Source organism: Helianthus annuus, chromosome 4 (genome assembly GCF_002127325.2).
Source record: "Helianthus annuus cultivar XRQ/B chromosome 4, HanXRQr2.0-SUNRISE, whole genome shotgun sequence".
Lineage (NCBI taxonomy): Eukaryota > Viridiplantae > Streptophyta > Magnoliopsida > Asterales > Asteraceae > Helianthus > Helianthus annuus.
The window spans coordinates 111992783-112010858 of NC_035436.2; the positions used below are offsets into that span (position 1 = coordinate 111992783).

Here is an 18076-nt window from a genome sequence, read left to right on the forward strand (position 1 = left end):
TCGTGTTTGTCGAATACCAAACTGAAGTGTTTACTGTAGCATATTTTTAATTAATTACATTTTTTTATTTTATTTTTTATTTGTGTATCGTTCTCTCTTCGAGATGGACAGGTAAGTGTGGTGAAGTGTGGTGAAGTGTGGTGAAGGAAATAAAGGTGCTGGGAGTTAAATGTAACGCAGTTGGTTTTTGCAAAGATTACTAAATGGGTCGTTGACTACTGGAATGGTCGTTTGACTAGACATAAATGGATAGAGGACTCGTGCTCGACAAAAAAAGAGGAAATATACTGAAGGTTCGTGTTTGTCAAATATCAAACTGAATTTTATATGTTATACCTTTTATCTCTTAACTGTTGCAAAAGTCGTATGAGCAGAATAATGAGGTGGGTTATGAATAAAAGCCGACATCTGTAAGGAAAAAAACACATTGGTCAGTATAGTCACTTGTGTCAAGCTCGAATTTAGATGGTAATTGGTCAGGATTGTAACTTCCAATTGGCTCCAAGCTGGATTAGAATTTTGATCTTTAAACTTGGTTTTATTTACTCTTTAAGATTGAGTTGTTTGCATTTACAAAGGTTAATTTAATGGAACATAGGCCATGTGTTGTTGCAACGGTAGCCGTCTTATTAGCTTGTGACGATCAGTCAACAAGAAACACTCTTGAATTGTCGTTTGACTACTGGAATGGTCGTTTGACTAGACATACATGGTTAGAGGAATCGCGCTCGACAAAAAAAGAGGAAATATACTAATATACTGAATGTTCGTGTTTGTCAAATACCAAACTAAAGTGTTTACAATAGCATATTTTCAGTTAATTGCATTTTTTTATTTTATTTTTTATTTGTGTATCGTTCTCTCTTCGAGATGGACAGGTAAGTATGGTGAAGTGTTGTGAAGGAGATAAAGGACCTGGGAGTTAAACGTGGCGTAGCTGGTTTTTGCAAAGATTACTAAATGGGTCGTTTGACTAGACATACATGGTCAGAGGACTCGTGCTCGACAAAATAAGAGGAAATATTCTGAAGGTTCGTGTTTGTCGAATACCAAACTGAAGTGTTTACTGTAGCATATTTTTAGTAAATTACATTTTTTTATTGTATTTTTTATTTGTGTATCGTTCTCTCTTTGAGATGGACAGATAAGTGTGGTGAAGTGTGGTGAAGTGTGGTGAAGGAAATAAAGGTGCTGGGAGTTAAACGTAATGCAGTTGGTTTTTGCAGAGATTACTAAATGGGTCATTGACTACGGGAATGGTTGTTTGACTAGACATACATGGTTATAGGACTCGTGCTCGACAAAAAAAGAGGAAATATACTGAAGGTTCGTGTTTGTCAAATACCAAACTGAAGTGTTTACAATAGCATATTTTAGTTAATTACATTATTTTATTTTATTTTTTATTTGTGTATCGTTCTCTCTTCGAGATGGACAGGTAAGTGTGGTGAAGGAAATAAAGGTGCTGGGAGTCAAACGTAACGCAGTTGGTTTTTTCAGAGATTACTAAATGGATCGTTTGATTACTGGAATGGTCGTTTGACTAGACATACATGGTCGTTTGCTCTTTTTAGCAAAAATAATCGGAACGAACATTATTGGCCGCTTTTCAAGTTACGTTTATACATATGGTTCTGGCTGATAACTTTTTTGTTGCCATCCATTGTGTTGGGAAAGCTTACTGATGGAATCCAGCTTTGAGAGGGCCTAATTGAATTCGAGTAAGGCACTGGTTGGGTGATTAAAGGTTTGAGAACAACTGCCTTTAATATGTTTATATGTTATACTGTTATCTCTTAACTGTTGCAAAAATCGTATGAGCAGAATAATGAGGTGGGTTATGAATAAAAGCCGACATCTGTAAGGAAAAAAAACACATTGGTCAGTATAGTCACTTGTGTCAAGCTCGAATTTAGATGGTGATTGGTCGGGATTGTAGCTTCCAATTGGCTCCAAGTTGGATTAGAATTTTGATCTTTAAACTTGGTTTTATTTACTCTTTAAGATTGAGTTGTTTGCATTTACAGAAGTTAATTTAATGGAACATAGGCCATGCGTTGTTGCAACGGTAGACGTCTTATTAGCTTGTGACGATCAGTCAACAAGAAACACTCTTGAATTGTCGTTAGACTACTGGAATGGTCGTTTGACTAGACATACATGGTTAGAGGAACCGCGCTCGACAAAAAAAGAGGAAATATACTAATATACTGAAGGTTCGTGTTTGTCAAATACCAAACTAAAGTGTTTACAATAGCATATTTTCAGTTGACTGCATTTTTTTATTTTATTTTTTATTTGTGTATCGTTCTCTCTTCGAGATGGACAGGTAAGTGTGGTGAAGTGTTGTGAAGGAAATAAAGGACCTGGGAGTTAAATGTAGCGCATCTGGTTTTTGCAAAGATTACTAAATGGGTCGTTTGACTACAGGAATGGTCGTTTGACTAGACATACATGGTTAGAGGACTCGTGCTCGACAAAATAAGAGGAAATATACTGAAGGTCGTGTTTGTCAAATACCAAACTGAAGTGTTTACTGTAGCATATTTTTAGTTAATCACATTTTTTTATTTTATTTTTTATTTGTGTATCGTTCTCTCTTCGAGATGGACAGGTAAGTGTGGTGAAGTGTGGTGAAGGAAATAAAGGTGCTGGGAGTTAAATGTAACGCAGTTAGTTTTTGCAGAGATTACTAAATGGGTCGTTGACTACGGGAATGGTCGTTTGACTAGACGTACATGGTTAGAGGACTCGTGCTCGACAAAAAAGAGGAAATATACTGAAGGTTCGTGTTTGTCAAATACCAAACTGAAGTGTTTAGTGTAGCATATTTTAGTTAATTACATTTTTTTATTTTATTTTTTATTTGTGTATCGTTCTCTCTTCGAGATGGACAGGTAAGTGTGGTGAAGGAAATAAAGGTGCTGGGAGTTAAACGTAGCGTAGTTGGTTTTTGCAGAGATTACTAAATGGGTCGTTTGACTCGACATACATGGTTAGAGGACTCGTGCTCGACAAAAAAAGAGGAAATATACTGAAGGTTCGTGTTTGTCAAATACCAAACTGAAGTGTTTACACTAGCATATTTTTAGTTAATTACATTTTTTATTTAATTTTTTATTTGTGTATCGTTCTCTCTTTGAGATGGACATGTAAGTGTGGTGAAGTGTGGTGAAGGAAATAAAGGTGCTTAAAAGTTAAACATAGCGCAGTTGGAGTTTGCAAAGGACCCAATATTTATGCGTACAAGATGCAAAACCATGTTCATATCTGAATATTTATAAAAGATGCTTCTTTTTCTCTTAAATGTCTTTAAGTAATTGGTTTAGTGTGCTTGACATTGTAACTGATTTTTGCTACTGGATTTTTTAGAGATTACTAAATGGGTTGTTTGACTAGACGTACATGGTTAGAGGACTCGTGCTCGATAAAAAAAGAGGAAATATACTGAAGGTTCGTGTTTGTCAAATACCAAACTGAAGTGTTTACAGTAGCATATTTTAAGTTAATCACATTTTTTTATTTTATTTTTTATTTGTGTATCGTTCTCTCTTCGAGATGGACAGGTAAGTGTGGTGAAGGAAATAAAGGTGCTTAGAAGTTAAACGTCGCGCAGTTGGAATTTGCAAAGGACATAATATTTATGTGTACATGATGCAAAACCATGTTCATATCTGAATATTTATAAAAGATGCCTATTTTTCTCTTAAATGTCTTTAAATAATTGGTCCAGTGTGCTTGACATTGTAACTGATTTTTGCGAAGATTTCAAAGTGTTAGTTAACATCTCATTTATATTAATTATTTTAGGTACTGCGTGAAAGCGACAATCACCAGTGCAATGGCTACGTATGTCGTTTTCAACGAAGGCATGACTGCTATGCTTAAGCATCAATTGCGATGATATGATGATTAAACGTGGCCACACAGATCCACAGAAATTGCCACATCGGATGGCCTCCAAATTAGATATACCCAGTTAGCACGCTAATCGTTCGAATTAGCGGAAGATGTAACATGGCTTCCAACAAAATGACTTTAACAACTATTAAATAACAGACGCCCAGGAGTACACATTTCTAGAGGTGAAGTTGCAAATGGTAAAGACAACGATGCATAAACTTTATGGAGGTTTTCTTCAACAATTAACTTTTTAGTTCTTTCATTTCAATGTTTATGTCAGCACCGATAAATAATATCATTTACTTTGAGTAGCATATTTGAGGAAAACGATTAAGGTGGTTTCAAGGTTCATAAACCAAGGACAAGACTGTAGGGGCTGCCGGGGTCGGCTACAAGTGTCAGTGAATTATGGTTCGTGACAATTTGGGGGTTTCGGTCCAAACGAGCATGTGGAAATCTAGCCAAGTGTGTAAACACTTGAGGTGAGTTCACAACCCTTCTCTTCTAATTGTTTTTAAATATTATTGGTGCCGATCATGTACAAAGAGTTCATTGTCTTGCAAGGGGTTAAAGTGTGTATTGACAGTTAAAAGTTAAGTAGCCGAATGTCCCATTTAGGTGACTTCCAATGATGTATTTGAATTGGATTTAAAGTTATATGTCTTACGCCTCCTTCTTGCTGATTTGTTCAGGGAACCTGATTTGGAGTTCGGCGAAGGGCGCATATGGTGAAGTGACCAATGAAAGTCAAAGTTAGTACTCTTCCAAAGTAATAAAATGTGTTTTTATAGAAAAGCGTTATTAAAAGAACTAGCGCTGTGGCAAAAGTTGCGCCACTCGAACATAGTGCAACTTATTATTCTTAAACAGTCGGGCATGGCTTGCGGACAGTAATGGATAAAGATGGAAAGTAAGGGTCTAGGTGATTCAAGTATCACTGTTGGAGCCAAGATGGTATATGTGGTGGATTTTGTTGATTGATGTTCGGGGCACATTAACTCGGGTTGAGTGCTCGGTAAGGCTTTCCACTTTGTTGAAGAACCCAAAGGTGAAGTTAATACTTCAATTATTTATGAAGATAAGGAATATGTTTGTTCTATTTTGTAATTTTTTAAAGGAACATGCATCTTGGTTGATCTATCAGATAGAATGAATTGCATTCTGAACACTTTTGATCCCATATAAATTCTTTTAATGGAAAATTGAGATTTTGGGTTTCTATGCTTGAGATAACAATATTCCTTTTGTGAATATTTTATGAATATTTTAGATTTCTTTTGTTGAATACTTGAGATCCCATATTTCTTTTGATGAGTACTTGAAATCCCAATAATCTTTTTGTAAAGTTTGTGGTAATTTTATGTTGGTTTTAGCCGATATTTCGTTTAAGGACAGTACTTATGCGTTCACTTTGAAGCATTTAAACCGTGAATGAAACCTGTGTACATGCTAGAAGTGGGAGCGAACTTGAGAAAACTTATATGTGAAGGAACACCAATGAACATCAGGAATAGTCCATAAGATGGTGCGTGATAGTTATGGTATAGAACACCAAGAAGCCTCAGGGATAGCCCATGAGGCTACACAACATACGTATCAACTATTATTTTAGGACTTTTCACTAGCCACACGGTTAGTGTGACACCCCGACCCATGGCGGAACTCCGGAAGCATCAAACCGATACGAAATCCCGGAAGCATAAAATTAATAAACATTATAATGGATACAAACACTATCCAAGTTCCTTATAGATATTAGTTATGTAACATTCCAACGTGAATAACAAATAAGTTAGTCTTAAGATTATAAATAAGTTAATCGCATGATTATTTCGATTTCATTCTCAAACTTTAGTGATATATTTTGTAGACATGTCAATTATTTCGATTTCATTCTCAAATTTTAACGAGATATTTTGTAGACATGTTAAAGGGTGGAATGTTTCTTTTATTTCAAATTGGGATCAATACTGGTGTTTCTTTTGTATCATGGGCTGAACTTGAAGCGATAACACAAAGGTATATTTTTGTCGTAGTGGGCCTTCAAAAGATATCATCCCTGGGTATATTAATACGAATTTAAATAAGAATTTAGATATTGATGTTTATATAAACTTGATGTCAATCAAAAGATGAAAACATTGACCTTTCGTTGATTTATTAAAGGTTCACTGGTATGTAACTGGTTTTTGGAGAGGGAAGTGATCACTCTGTTTGGTTTTGGGTTTGTACCAATTAGGGTCGTGTATTGTCTGTTTGGGATGTCACACCCCCAAAATCCACCTGCGGATAACACCCGCTTCGAGGGCGTGACTGACCAGGATCCAACCACCAATTATACTAAGCATTGGTTAATGGTAAAGTAAAATGTTATCTTGAGTAGTTTAGCAACGTCTTAGCTTAAGTTTGATAGTAAGTTTAAACAAAACAGCGGAAGCATAAACCAAATAGTTTTAAAAGATAGTTCATGGTTCAAGATAAATAAAACCCAACACACGGGTTTTGACGAACACTACACATCCCCAAGCAGCAGCTCCTCAGTCACTGGTTACCTGCAAAGCATGCAGTAAGGTGTCAACAATAATGCTGAGTGAGTTCACTAGTAATCCAGTTTTAAATACCAAAAACTTGTTTTACCAGTTAATTTATCCGTTTATACATGCCATGGGGAGCTACCCCAAAAATTAGCGACTAAACTGTTTTTCCAATACCGAACACTAGGTAACCGTTTGCGTTTCCGCAGGATGCCCCGATGTCAATGTTCTATCATCATTGACGGATGCCTGAGTACATTAGTTCACGACCGATCCCATACCATGGCACGGTGTGAGGTTGGTAAAACCTAAATAGCGCTATCAACTAATAACCCGTTCGCCTGGCCCCGGCGACTAATCGGTATTATGTAGTAGGGACTTGAGTGATAGAGTTGCGTTTAGTGCCGTTTGGTTGCATTCCGTATAAACAGTAATCAACTAAAAGGTTTCCCAATACAAGGGAAGAGAAAGTAAGTTTGTTCCCAGTAACTAGGGAAGGAAAAATGAATGGTATCCCCTTTACAAGGGGATAAGATTGTTCTAGTCTCGTGTCCCAAACCACCGGGACGCATGCTTTTAAGTTGTGAACTCACCTTGGGTTGCTCGGTAGATATTTTACCCGGTCAATTACGTTGGTCACCACGTCCTAGCATGGTTACCAAATATGGGTCAAGTTGGGTACAAATAAACACATAGCGAACACGTATGGCAAACATATATAAACACTTAGCATGCATACAAACAACGAACAGTTGGGTTATTGGGTCAGCCCTAAACACACAATCAGCAGTAACAACATGTAGTCCAGTCAACAGAAAGCCCAACAGTCAAAGCCCAATAACAACAAAGTAGCCCAGTCGAGACAAGGGTGGTTGCGACTCGCAACCGAGGTTACGACTCGCAACCGAGGTCACGGTTCATCACGTTTTGGTTACAACTTAGCAGCAATGGTTACGTCTCGCAACCGGATTCGACACGCGTTGATTGCGACTCGCAACTGGGAGGTCTCGACAAAGCTTGATGTGGTCTCGAGTCGCAACCAAAGGTTGCGACTCGCAACCGTGATTACGTGCACAACAATCATCTAGAACCTGCAATATGTACTGACCAATAGGATTGTATTTTTGTGTGAGTTTGTACTATCCAATAAGAATCCTTAAACATGTTTTCTTGTCTGTTTTGTGCACAATTCGGATCAAACTTAGCATATTTGAATGTTCATAAAATCTTCATACACGTTCTTCATTTATTCAAACATCCGAAACATATATTTTACAACACTATCATGAGGACTTAACCAATCAATCATAACAAGCCGGATAACACACCATTCATGAACATTCAACCCTAAATCATGCATAAATCCTTTAACCAAACCCTTATCATAACCCGGATAACCAAACCATTCCACATCACAACCATTCTTGCATTTAAAGCACACAAACAAGATATCAAAGCAACACTAACCGTTTACCCATATTACACCTTTTTGATTCACACAATGAAGCATCAATAAGCATACACAACAAACATCATAAAAACACTAACCAATAGAGATTCAAGGTGTGAGGGTATGATGGATCGATGAGTGAGCTTCCGGTTGGTGATTCCGAGCTAGAGCCGAGGTGTTCTTGTTGTTGGTTGATCCGAGAGGGAAAAGGAGAGGAGAGGGAGGTGATCTTGGTTAGGGTTTTAGGGTTTTTAGTGAGAGGTAGAGAGTGTGAGAGTGTGAGAGAAAATGTTGCAAAATGGTAAAATGGTGAGGGGTGGCCGGTATATATATCGAGTGGGTCAAGGGTTCACAAATGTTGTTCTTGGTGGTCGGCCCAACCGGCCCAACTGTTACTGTTTACTCGAGACCGGGTGGTCTCGAGTCGGGTTCGCGGTCTCGACTCACTTCTACTCTAATATATATATATATATATATATATATATATATATATATTTATATCATACATACACACAACACATTATCGGCACATAGCACAAAGGAGTCACCATTTTCATTTTATAACACATATGCACGCAAAGTTACATCAAAAGGTTTCCCGGGAAAATCCGAAGTGTCACATTATCCCCAAGTTTTAAGAACTTTCGTCCCGAAAGTTGAGGCAGTCACTGTCAAGCTAGTGTAAGTGGAAACGTTTCAACGGGGTGTCACATGGGACCTGTTTTAACCCTTAGACGTGAAGCCTAAGTTTGGAAAGGCCCAGAAAAAAATGATGATCTACAAGGGCTTCAATGCCGGTAGATATTATATGTCTGTTTTAAGCCACCTGCGAAACTCGCGGGATCTTAGGCTAGTAAGATATAAAAGAAACAAACATAGTATGTAGTCTTCTTTGTTTTAAACGGAACAACATTCCACTGTGAAGCAAGTTTCCAACTTTACAGTTTGTTTGAATGCTTTATGATAAAAGAAATTTGTTGCATTCTAGTAGGGGATTAGACGAAGTAAACCAGGGGAGAAGAAAGGTATACCGATACAAGAGGAGAACGTGAGTTTCTGTCGTGAACTCGTAGCGTTTTTCAGCGAACCCGATCTCCGGCAAACTTCGAACTCCGGTGACGTGCTCGGTGAACGACTGTGGGAATGAACGGAGGTTATTCCGGGGAGCTTCGATCACTCTGGCGTAACTCCGGTGACTTCCAAGTGATTCGAAAAGAGTGCGAGAGGTCCGAACAAGGTTGGTATATCTCCGGGTTGCGAAAGGGGGTTGTGAGAGGTGTGGGTGTGTCAAGAGGTTGTGAGGGTGTTGGTATTTATAAGGTTCGCTCGTCTCGTAAATTTGGCAATGAAATCATGGCTTGTTCATGATGGGGTTCAAGAAGGAAACGCGGAATGTTAATCAATTTCGAAAAATCAGGAAATCGATCAAAGGAAAGTTGTTGCTGTCTCTCGGCTGGTTGTTTGCTGTCAATCGGTTGGTGGCGGCAATTCTTGTTTTTAAATATAGTTTCACATTTGTTTTTAACTATTAAACCTTCGTATAAGTTTAACTATATGGACCAACTGAACATGTTAATTTAGTATCATTAAAACCTATATATTATATTATTTTAGTCCTACAATTTGATATATTTAAACAATTGCTTGTGTATGAGGTTTGAAACCACATTTTAATTTAACCTATTTATTATTTAAGAAATTCGTCATCTACTGTATATATTTAAAAGTAACACCCTCTGACTTGAAGGGTTAACTAATTAGCTAGGTTTAACTTGGTTAATGTATACTAACTAACTAGATTACTTTTATAAAAAAAATAAAAAAATAAAAACTTTTATTTGTAAATTTAATTAATTAAACTAATGAATAACTAAATCATATTGATAATTATATTAAAAATTCAAAAGAAGATCTTTAGACGGTTAATTAATTCGCGAAAAAAAAATTCCCGAGTTTCAAGGGTTAGGATCCGAGATTCAAAACGGGTCGGATTTTTGGAATCCATTTTGACGGATGTTACAGTCTCCCCTACTTTAGGAGATTTCGTCCTCGAAATCTAAGGGGAAAACTGATTCAAAAGAAGGAATAGATGAGACTTTGATCGTAACGTTTTGTTCAAAGAAATTGTTTTCATGAATGCGTTACATAGCATATAGTTTCACATAGCATACAAAAGGTTCAACTAGTTTCACATAGCATAATTATGAATTTCACGTAGTGTATCATAGATAATGAAAGCATTGTAAATTTAGTTTGTTCTCGAGATATTGTTATTATTTGATTTAAATTGCGAAGATAGTGCGTATCGTATCTCCAAGTTTGAAATAAAATAAACGTTCAAATGTAAAGTATCATTGAGAACGAAGAAGAGTTGGTAACTACCTCCGAGGTAAGGAAATCACCCCTAGCTCATTGGTTAAGTTGAAAAGTGAGGGGAGCTAATCATCAAGGGAAGGAAATCACTCCTATCTGGATGATAAGCTTCCATTTTTGGGAATATGAGTGGATTAAATCTTGTGGTGATATTTTGAATTCATAGATATAGATTGTGTATGAAAAGGATTAGTATGATATGTTTATGTATGTATGTGGCTCGTGTAGGTAGAATTACTAGAGTATTGTGCATCTTTCGTCACCAGAGTGAACAAGGCCGTAAAGTTATAATGTGCGCCCCTCGACACCGAGGTGACCGAGGTCGTAAAGTATAAAGTGCGCCCTTCGACACCGAGGTGACCGAGGTCGTAAAGTTATAATATGCGCCCATCGACACCGAGGTGAACGAGGTCGTAAATGTGCGTCCCTCGACACCGAAGTGACCGAGGTCGTAAATGTGCGTCCCTCGACACCGAAGTGACCGAGGTCGTAAATGTTTAATGTGCGTCCCTCGACACCGAAGCGACCAAGGTCGTAAATGTTTAATGTGCGTCCCTCGACACCGAAGCGACCGAGGTCGTAAATGTTTAATGTGCGTCCCTCGACACCGAAGTGACCGAGGTCGTAAATGTTTAATGTGCGTCCCTCGACACCGAAGCGACCGAGGTCGTAAATGTTTAACGTGCGTACCTCTACACCGAAGTGACCGAGGTCGTAAATGTTTAATGTGCGTCCCTCGACACCGAACTGACCGAGGTCGTAAATGTACGTCCCTCGACACCGAAGTGACCGAGGTCGTAAATGTTTAATGTGCGTCCCTCGACACCGAAGTGACCGAGGTCGTAAATGTTAAATCATATAGATTTTGAGATATAACATAAAAGAGATTCAATGCAAATGTGGATCGTCACGGAACGTAACATAAGATTATTCCAAAGTAAGTCGAAGTCCTTTTCAAATTAAGGAAACATGCTTTGGTCTAATAGACAAATACTCTCATCGAGAAGCGACTAACGATATTTGTCCTTCCAGTTACTACACGTCCTTAATCGATTGGGAAAATCGAAACTTTGGCGAGATTGAAAATCGAAGAGTGGGACTAGTTAACAAGATGCGAGTTTCACCTCTAACTTGATAACATTGTACCCTAACGTGGTTGGTACTTATCAAAAGATAAGGGTCCACTAGAGTATGAAATGGAAATTCCCTTCAAGATTTGGATATCACTCCTAACTTGAGGGTAGATTTCGTGCAAAAATTCAAAGTATAGCTGAGTGAAAGTCATCACCAAATGTGGGAATCACCCCTATTTTGGTGAGTCATTTCGATTGTGTAATCAGAGTGTCTTCAAAGCCTCCAAGTGTATTGTGTTAGCCTTAGGAAAGGTATGTATATTAAGAGTCCAAGAGAATAGAGGGAAGAAAAGAAGATAGAAAGGAAGTTGTTTTAAGCAACACATAGTGAATTAGCTCTTAAACTATAGACTAGGCAAGACATTCCTAATTCCCTATAGTTATGGCTCTGATACCAATCTGGTATCAGAGTACTCCTACTATAGACTAGGGAAAAGTATAGAAATTCTACCTAATTCCCTATAGTTATGGCTCTGATACCAATCTGTCACACCCCAACCGATGGCGGAAACATCGGGATGAGACGAACAAATTGCTCAAAACAACATAACACTAAATGTGACAATATGAATTAAATTATTTTATTAACACTAGAAAAGTAGTACAAAATCTCAAATATTCAAACATAATCTCAAACAAAAATAAATTGCTAATATGGGTTTCTAATGCCATCCTAGCTTGTTTTCTTGAAGCTTGATAAGTCACCATTGATTGCGTTGCGATTTCTTGTAAATACGCACGAGTAGAGATTGGGAAATCCAAGAGAACGAACATGAGTAATTAACCTAGATATTTAGAATAACACATGATGATCTAGTTAATAATTATTCAAAAATATGGTTTCTAATTTTATTGTTTACAATTTAATTAAATATCATAATATAATTTAACTTATTATTAACAATTAATGTTAACGAAACTATAATAAAATAGCATGTTTGGTCTATGTGGTTTAACAAGGTAAGGACTAAAGGTGAAAAAAAAAATAACAAGCCACAGGGACTATCTGGGCAATTAACTCTATAATTAATTTAGTGAAACCAATAATATATTTAATAAAATCACTAAATCTTGTATAGTTGGTTTTGATTTTATTTGAAAACAACCTCGACATCATCTCCTTCATTAATAACCCAACCGAACAGTAACTTGTCATCCTTATCATTTTAATATAACAGAAACAATAACCACTGTTATTTAAACTTGTAGTTAATATAATAAAAAAAAATTAGTGTGTATACTTGACAAATGTAGTGAAACGAACATAGGCCTCTTTTCAAGTTTTAAATCTTTATAATAATCTGCATGTAGTTAAATGATGGATCTTCTAATATATCATTTGGCATTTTATTTTCTATATAAGAAATAAAAGAAACAAACATAGTATGTAGTCTTCTTTGTTTTAAATGGAACAACATTCCACCGTGAAGCAAGTTTCCAACTTTACAGTTTGTTTGAATGCTTTATGATAAAAGAAATTTGTTGCATTCTAGTAGGGGATTAAACGAAGTAAACCAGGGGAGAAGAAAGGTATACCGATACAAGAGGAGAACGTGAGTTTCTGTCGTGAACTCCTAGCGTTTTTGAGCGAACCCGATCTCCGGCAAACTTCGAACTCCGGTGACGTGCTCGGTGAACGACTGTGGGAATGAACGGAGGTTATTCCGGGGAGCTTCGGTCACTCCGGCGGAACTCCGGTGACTTCCAAGTGATTCGAAAAGAGTACGAGAGGTCCGAACAAGGTTCGTATATCTCCGGGTTGCGAAAGGGGGTTGTGAGAGGTGTGGGTGTGTCATGAGGTTGTGAGGGTGTTGGTATTTATAAGGTTCGCTCGTCTCGTAAATTTGGCAACGAAATCATGGCTTGTTCATGATGGGGTTCAAGAAGGAAACGCGGAATGTTAATCAATTTCGAAAAATCAGGAAATCGATCAAAGGAAAGTTGTTGCTGTCTCTCGGCTGGTTGTTTGCTGTCAATCGGTTGGTGGCGGCAATTCTTGTTTTTAAATATAGTTTCACATTTGTTTTTAACTATTAAACCTTCGTATAAGTTTAACTATATGGACCAACTGAACATGTTAATTTAGTATCATTAAAACCTATATATTATATTATTTTAGTCCTACAATTTGATATATTTAAACAATTGCTTGTGTGTGAGGTTTGAAACCACATTTTTATATAACCTATTTATTATTTAAGAAATTCGTCATCTACTGTATATATTTAAAAGTAACACCCTCTGACTTGAAGGGTTAACTAATTAGCTAGGTTTAACTTGGTTAATGTATACTAACTAACTAGATTACTTTTATAAAAAAATAAAAATAAAAATAAATAAAAACAATAAAAACTTTTATTTGTAAATTTAATTAATTAAACTAATGAATAATTAAATCACATTGATAATTATATTAAAAATTCAAAAGAAGATCTTTAGACGGTTAATTAATTCGCGAAAAAAAAAATTCCCGAGTTTCAAGGGTTAGGATCCGAGATTCAAAACGGGTCGGATTTTTGGAATCCATTTTGACGGATGTTACAGTCTCCCCTACTTTAGGATCTAAGGGATCAACAGGATCAACGGGATCAACAGGGTCCTCCATATGCTGGTCCATAGGAATATACTCAATATCGTGGTCAGGATCAAATCCTGGAGGAAAAACGGGATCAGAATCCTCAATGTCGTCGTGCTCGAACACAAAGCTCGGAATGGGTGCGGCAGAAGATGCCTGATCGGGGTCCGAGTCGTGTACAAAATGCTGCGTGCTCACCTCGTGAGATGGTGCAGATGCCACAGACTCAAAGGAGTCTGGGACGGGCGAATGGGCGGGCGAGTCCTCAACAGGAGCACCAGCGATCATCAAAAGATTGCCAGCGGGAAGAGGGGCTGCATCAGGAATCTCATCCTCGAAAGGCTCGTCCTCAAAGAGATCAACATCGCCGTCAGCCTCGGCGTCGGGTAGCAAGTCGTATGCTGGATACGAAGCAAGAGGAATAGGAGCTGGAATCATAACCAGGGGAAGATACTCAGCAGGAGCGCCATCAATAGGCTCATAAGCACCCTCGGGTAGAGCGAAGGGCAGGGAGTCATCATCATCGGTGCTAGTGAAGTCGGAGGTATGCACCTCGTGCTCTGAAGACACAATGTCGTCCGATACTACGGGTAAAGGTCCGGTGGTATCTGAATCACCCGTGGCTGGTGAGTCCATGGGTCTGTAACATAAACACAAACATGCACAAAAATCAGTAAATCAGGTAATCACACAAGTTACCAAGTAATAATCACATAATCCTCCTAGTCCCACTAGCCTCCCAGCCTCCCAGACTGTCCTTCCTAGTCCCACTAGCCAATTCTCCCAGCCTCCCAGACTGATATCCTAGTCCCACTAGACAATTCTCCCAGCCTCCCAGACTGACTCCCTAGTCCCACTAGACAATTCTCCCAGCCTCCCAGACTGACTCCCTAGTCCCACTAGACAACTACCTCGATCCAGTAGATCGAGCCTCGACCTCCCAGACCGAGCCTCAGTCTCTCAGACCGAGCCTCAGCCTCCCAGACTGAGCCTAAAAATAATAAATAAAATGTGCTCAACATTTGTTTATAAAAACGTTTTGGATCTGGACTTAAGTGGTATGCAGTAAAAATGTTTTCGTGAGAGCCCTAGTGATCATAGTCTAGACTCAAGAAGGAATCCTAGTTCGCTATGATCAGAGCTCTAATACCAAGCTGTCACACCCTGGCTTTGTGGGAACGTGGTTAATTTGGTGTGACTTCTTAATACCATAGCTTAATCATAACAAAGCTATATGAATTAAAAACATGCAAGATCATCCATTAAAATAAAATCATAACATTGTCTTAACGGGTTAACACCCAACAACCATAAACTTGTCTAAACATTACAAATCCAAACACAACATAAACATGATTCAAGGACTGTGACTTGTCCAGGAAAGAGTCACATTCCCCGAACCCTGGATGACCCTGGTGACTTATGCAGCGGAAAACATGCCATACCGTGCCAGATCTTTAATTCCCTGAAATACATGTAAGTTGAAAAATCAACAATAATGTTGAGCGAGTTCATGCGAAAGTGAGTAAATAAACCTTTGTATTTATCAAAACCCTGGTATGTAGCAAATAAGGAAAAAGAGATCACCAATGGTTTGCAAGGCCATTGACATGTGTGAAGTGCAAGTAGGAAGACTCAAACCTAGCGGATTTTGCGTCGGGCACAAAGTCACCCCGAGGCCCGTTATGCTGGACCTGGAGTTGGGCTCGCTACACCCAGATAGATCTACCGCTTACGTCCCTCGGTCCTACCATGAGGATTAATGGCCTCCAGTTCCCGCCTACCCACTCACATGATCTAAGTAATAACCCTCCTTACGCTAACCATACCATGTATCAAGTATTTCATAATCATAGTAACATGTATTTCACCCCCGCAGTTTATAAAACTAAAAAGAGTTAAGGGAAAAGGGGGACATGAACTCACAGTCAGTGCGTCGCTATACCAAGTACTCCAAATATCCGATAGCTGTGCAACGACCTACATGTGCTAATTCTATTAGACGGATGGCCGTGCCTTAGCTTTATAGTTTTAATTTTCGGGAAACAGTTAGACAACCGTTCCTTGTATATATTTGGTAATTTAATTTCCTTCCCAAGGGTGGGGGATTTAATATATGTGCATTTGTAACATCTCATTAAGTCCCACTTAATATATTTTTACTTCTCATTCCAAAATATAATTATTTTTCTCAAAAATATTATATTTTCTCTTCGCATAATACTTTCCAAAATAATACGTTGACAAAATACGCATTTATGAATATTTCCGTATAAAGCGTAAGTTACGTTTTGGCGATTTAGTGGTAATAGTAATTACCGTTGTAACTTATATGTTTGTCGTGTAGGCGTTGGTATTATTTTGGGTTTGTCAAAGTTTGTAAATATTATTTTTACTCTAAAAATAATATTTATATATTTTCACAAAATAATCATAAACAGTGTGGTGAAAAATATATTTATCGAATAAATATTTATCACGTTTAGTTTTTGTGAAAATCCCACCTCCGATTATTTAATAAATAAAGTCTTGGCGAAATGTATTTTGAAAACATTTCAAAATAGTTTAACACTTGCAAATAATTCTAAGTGTTAGATTTTAGAAAAATTTCGCCAGAGTTTCCCCTGTAACTGGAGGTGGCCACGCTTTCAAGCGTATCATTTTCTTTTACAAAATCATTCCAACATTTCTTTAAATCAACCAATCAATTTCCGACACATCAAACTAGTTTCAACACATCAAACTTGTAGACTAGTATGTAAAATCGCATTATTACATGAACTTGTAGTTTTTCCGAAAGTCATAGTGTAGATCACCTTATATTTAGTGGATCTATGTATAAAATAGTTTAGTCTTGTAAAAACCCCGTTTTTAGAACAAATCACCCTTTACAACTTCCCGACAACTTTTATAAAAATTGTTACTTTGTCGGATCTTTCGTTTCACAAGTGTTTATACACTTGTAGTTTGTAAAAATCATATTTGTTAACATGTCACCCAACTTTTATAAAACATAGTTTTCTCGACACTTGGTTCTACGAATATACCACTTGTACATACGTAGATCGGCTCGTTTTAAATACTATTTTACAAGTCAAAATACTTTTACACAAGTTCATGTTTCTCGTGTGGTGGAGTTTCACCTTTTAACCCTCGTACCGACAGAAACAAGCTTATGTCAAGATCTATGATCTTAACAAAGTCGGGTTAAACGATGATAAGAGCCACCACATCGTAGATCGGGCCTCAATAATCAACATATTTAAATACTACAACTTTTATACATGATATGAGCTTTTAACCAACAATATTCGAGTTTTAGTAGACTTTATAGATTCAAAACGCATGATTCCGACTTTTAACCATTAAAAATCATATTAACCACTTTAGATACGATCGAGAGTGAGTTTTAAACATTATACCTCTAGCTCGGGGCTAGGGAAGAATCTAGTCAAAAATGGCGTGGATAAAAGCAAAGAAACGAGGTCCTTCAACTTCCGCTTGCTTCAAGCTTCCTTATATGTAACTCGTAAGCCTTGTATATGCTTGAAATGGAGTGATCAAGATCGAAAGATAGATGGGTGGAAGTGTGGGTGTTCGGCCGAGAATTAGACAAGAGGGAGAGAGAGTGATTTTGGTGGAGTGTGGATGTGAGAAGTCTTATGTGCAACCTTATGTATTTATAGACAATTTTAGGATTATCGTCCAACGGATCTCGTGTCCCCTAGATATTAAACATAACCATTTAAATAAACAAAAAGTGTACTTCCTTGTCCCCTTAGTTTGGCCGATCTCCTTAGGGGGGGGGGGGTATCCGGTTGGTTTTTAATTGTTCAGTTAGAGTTTAGTTTAGTTAAGTCGGTTAACTTTAGGGATTAACCCCGTTAGTTGCATGACGCGTTATAAGGCGGGTGTTAGGGTAATCAGGGACCCTAACTGGCTCAGAAAAGTACTAATAATATTTTTGACAATATTTTTATGTTCCGGGTATAGTCCGGTTGTTCGGTTGGATAGTAATCCGTTAAAGTGCTTAAGTAATCTTTTAAGCGTCGTAAATAATATTTTTAGCGACACAATTTATTCAGCAAAGTGTCAGGAATATTTCCCC

The 18076-nt window shown here is 37.6% G+C and overlaps 1 long non-coding RNA gene across 1 annotated transcript; it reads left to right on the forward strand.

Moving 5' to 3' along the window:
• Nucleotides 1-2344: 2344 nt before the first annotated feature.
• LOC118491359 lies at nt 2345-5119 on the forward strand. The gene is made up of 3 exons (XR_004891460.1): nt 2345-2785; nt 2898-4385; nt 4596-5119. It is a non-coding gene; the product is annotated as an uncharacterized LOC118491359 (long non-coding RNA).
• Nucleotides 5120-18076: the final 12957 nt, after the last annotated feature.